The sequence below is a fragment of the Pristiophorus japonicus genome, unplaced genomic scaffold (assembly GCF_044704955.1).
Source record: "Pristiophorus japonicus isolate sPriJap1 unplaced genomic scaffold, sPriJap1.hap1 HAP1_SCAFFOLD_47, whole genome shotgun sequence".
NCBI classification, from domain to species: Eukaryota; Metazoa; Chordata; class Chondrichthyes; family Pristiophoridae; genus Pristiophorus; species Pristiophorus japonicus.
Genome location: NW_027254374.1, coordinates 512,662 through 516,983, shown reverse-complemented (window position 1 = coordinate 516,983; position 4,322 = coordinate 512,662). Strand labels below are relative to the sequence as shown.

Sequence of the window (4,322 nt, the reverse complement as noted above, 5' to 3'; positions counted from 1 at the left end):
TAAGTTGTTGCAGTTTTCCTCCGTATTAACTATCCCTCCTAATTTGGTGTCACCCGCACATTTACAAATGTTGTTTTTGACTCCAAGGTCTAAATCTTTAATGTTAATTTTGAACAACAGTGGTCCCAGCACCGATCCTTGTGGAACGCCACTACCCGTCTTCTGCGTTTAAGAAACGCTAACTTTTACACATACTCTTTGATTTCTGTCTTGAAGCCAGCTAGCTATCCATTCTGCTTGTTGTCACCTGACTCCGCATTCTCTGACCTGGCTTGAGGCTCTTCTTGTTCCGATGTAACAATCTATTTTTTTTATTTTATTCATTCAAGCATGTCGACATCGCTAGCAAGGGCCGGATTTGTTACCCATCTCCATCTGCCCCTGTGAAATTGTTGGTAGTCACTTTACGCAACCGACTGACTCGCCAGGCCATTTCAGAGATCAGTTAAGAGCCAACGACATTGCTGTGGGTTTGGAGTTACATGTTGGCCCAGACCGGTAAGGACGGCAGAATTCTTTCCCGAAAGGAGACAAGTGAACCAGATGAGGAGTTTGTTACAATGGTCATCATTATTGATACTTTTAAAATTCCAGATTTACTTAATTGAATTTAAATTTCCCCACTCTCGTGGTGGGCTATGATTTCTTCTTTCTGGATTATTAGTCCAGTGACATAACCATCATGCTACTATGATTGACCTCCAACTATGCAATGCGCTCAAGGGTCTGAATGACACCTCCTATTCGTTTGCAACAGGTTGAGGGAAGGAATGGTGTGCCCTGTTCCTACGCTACAGGATCGGGAGATTGATTAGCCTCCTCCTGTTCCTGTATAACAGGTTCGTTAATCGCAAATGCCTCATCCTCAGCCTTTCGAATGGCTAAATGGACTTCCAGTCTTCTTATAGATAAGTCTCATGGAGCTGAATGGCTTCCGCCAGTCCTCTGCCTCAGGCTCGATGGCATAATGGCCTTCCCCTGTCCTTGTGCAACAGACTGGAGAGGCTCAATGACATCCTCCTATTTCTGCTCAACAGCTTCATTGGTTTGGCATTGCCTTATGGTCAACTGTGCGAAAGGTTCGAGCGACTGAATGGAGTTCGACATTTCTTGTAAAACAGGTGCACAAAGCTGAATGGCTTCCTCCTGCCCTTTGCAATTGGTTTGAGGGGATACGTGACTCATTGGCCTCCACCTGTCCCTGTGTAACAGGCTAGATTGCTTGTGTGCAAAATATTCAGATGATAATTGGGAAGGACTGGAGCCACTTGCTCAACAGAAAGTGCAGGGACCACAGTTAGCCTTCTCTGAAGTATTGCTTTGATGCAAAGTTCACTGTGCGGCCCAGGCTCAAATCCTGACTCTGGTGGGAGTCGAGCCTAAAAGCTTTGAATGTTTAATATGCCAAGAATTAGAAAAACAACGTGCTATCCATTGCGCCGCAGAGTCGCCAAATTGTGCATCAATACAAAAGTAAAATAGTGTCGATGCGTAATCTGAGCTAAAAAAAAAATCTGGAAACACTCAGCAGATGAGGCAGAATCTGCGGAGAGAGAAACCGAGTGAACGTTTCAGGTCGATGAACTTTAATCGCCACTGGATCAACCTCCGCCGTCTAAAACGGATGCCCTGTCAGACCCGAATCATCATGTTTCTGTTTGAAAGGGATGTTTTGTCATGGACTCGTAGAACCTTTCAGCACGGAAGGAGGCCACTTCGGCCCAGCGTGTCCGCACTGCCCGAAAATTGCTATCCCGCCTAATCTCACTTTCCAACTCTTCTTGTAACCATGTAACAATTTAAAAACAAATTTATTCATTCAAGCATGTTGACATCGCTAACAAGCGGTTAATGGCCTTCTCCTGTTCTTGTGCAACAGACTGGAGAGGCTCAATTGCCTCCTACTATTTCTGTGCAACAGGTTCGTTGGTTTGGCATTGCCTTCTCCTCATCTATGCAACAGGTTCGCGCGACCGAATTTGTTGCAGTCATCCTCAGTATTGAATATCCAACTAATTTGGCGTCATCCGCAAATTGAGAAATTGTGTTTTTGATTCCCAGGTGGAAGTCATTAATATGTGGTCCCAGCACCGATCCTTGTGGAACAGCACTACCCACTTTCAGCCACTCTAAAAAGCTAACTTTTACCCCGACTCTCTGCTTTCTGTCTCAAAGCCAGCTAGCTATGCATTTATCTAGTTGTCTCCAGACTCCACATTCTGTGACCTCTCTTGCGGTTCTTCTTTTTCCTGTGTAACAATCTCGAGATCCTATTGTTTCTTTTATTCATTCTATTATCTGGACAATGCTCGCAAAAGCAGCCTTTACTGCACTTCCCTAATTGCCTTTGTAAAGGTGATGGTTAACCACCTTATGCAAATGAGTTTCTCGCTAGGCCTTTTCAGAGGGCCGTAAAGAGCCAATCACGTTGCTCTGGATCTGGCGCCTCATTTGGGCCCAGACCAGTAAGGACTGCAGATTTCCTTCACTAAAGGAGACTATGAACGAGATGGTGTGTTGCGTCAATGGTCAATATTATTAATACTTTTAAAAATCTAGATGTATTTAATTGAATTTAAATTGTCCTACTCTCTTGGTGGACTGTGATTTTCTCTCACTGAATTACTAGTCCAGTGCCACAGGCCTCCGGCTGTGTAATGTGCTAGAGGGGCTGAATGACTCAGGCTGTTCCTGTGCAATAGTTTGAGGGACGGAATGTCATCCCCTGCGTCCTATGTAACAGGTTCTAGGGGTTGATTATTCTCCACCTGAAGCCCCGCCCACCCTTTGTCCATGCACAAAGGGCCGTGCATGCGCCGTGAGACCGTCCTGACCAATATGGCGGCCGCTGAGCACGCTCCCACCACCGGGGAAAACAGTTACTGCCAAGAAAGGCGCCAAGAAAACGATCACTAAAACACCACCGAAGAGCGGCAAGAAGCACAGAGTCGAGGAAGGAGAGATACTTCATTTACATCTACAAAGTGATAAGGCAGGTTCACCCCGACACCGGCATCTCCTCCAAGGCCATGGGCATCATGAACTCGGTTGTGAATGATATTTTGGAGCACATCGCGGGTGAGGCTTCCCGCCTGGCCCATTACAACAAGTGTGGGACCATCAGCTCCCGGGTGATCCAGACCGCCGTGCGCCTGCTGCTGCCCGGGGAGCTGGCCAAGCGCCGTGTCGGAAGGGACAAAGGTGGTGACCAAGTACACCAGCTCCAAGTAAAACTGTGCGCTGTCCTGAGAGATCAAACCCACACACAACGGCTCTTTTAAGAGCCATGCACACTTCTCTGAAAGAGCTGCACAAACGCATTCCCCTTTAAACTTAAATCACTAATTATTTCCTGAACAATTGTGTGAGAACCTTTGGAGTTCCAGCTGTAGATTTAGTTTTGAATTCTCAGGTAAGCAGCTTCACTCTCAGACCTGTTCATTTACACCGCCTACCGAATTAAGAGCATGTTTAGGGGCTGAGACTCAGATTTCACTCACACATTCTCTCTCGCAAGTAATATCAAGTTTATTTTACAATTCCTGTTGCGTTAGTCCGACACTCTCCGCAGTGGAACAACCCAGAATGGGAGTTCTTACAGAGACCAGAACCGGGGCAGTTTGAACACTCTGTCGAATATGTCCTTACTATACAATACAAATGCACACGAGTCCCATACTTGAGAGAAGGTCACTCTGTGACCAGTAATATTTATTAAACCAGCACTGAAGTGATGAAGGTGGGTGGAACTTCCACTTTTATAGCTGAAAATCCAGGTTAGGAGAGTTTCCCACATGTTCACCCCCTTGTGGTCAATGTTCTCACGGTGTACGACTTAGGTCAGTTTATACATGGGTTACAATGACAGTTGAATACATGACATCACCTCTCCCCAAAGTCTTATTGGGATCACAGGTTAAGTCTCTGGTGGTTTACGCTCCCTTGTAGAGCGCCTGAGTTGGGGCTCCAGTTGTTGGGCGTTGGTCTGAGTGTCTGCTGCTTGCGTGCCTCAGGTCTGTCCGGACTGCCCACAGTGACTGGGCTCTCCTCTGCTTGGTTTCGGTGTTCAGTCACCTGTAAAGGAGTGAACTCTACATCGTGTTCTTCCTCTGCTTCCTCCAAGGGGTTGCTGAACCTCCTTTTTGTTTGATCCACGTGTTTGCGGCAGATTTGTCCATTATAATTTTAACGATCAGAATCCTATTCCCCCCTTTGGAAATCACAGTGCCTGTGAGCCATTTGGGCCCTGCAGCGTAGTTGAGGACAAAGACAGGGTCATTGACATCAATACATCGCGCCCTCGCATTCCTGTCATGGTAGTC

General features: G+C 46.5%; 1 pseudogene; it reads left to right on the top strand.

The window, feature by feature from the left end:
- The first annotated feature begins 690 nt into the window (after positions 1-690).
- Positions 691-3,231, top strand: LOC139252456 (histone H2B 1.2-like; annotated as a pseudogene).
- Positions 3,232-4,322: the final 1,091 nt, after the last annotated feature.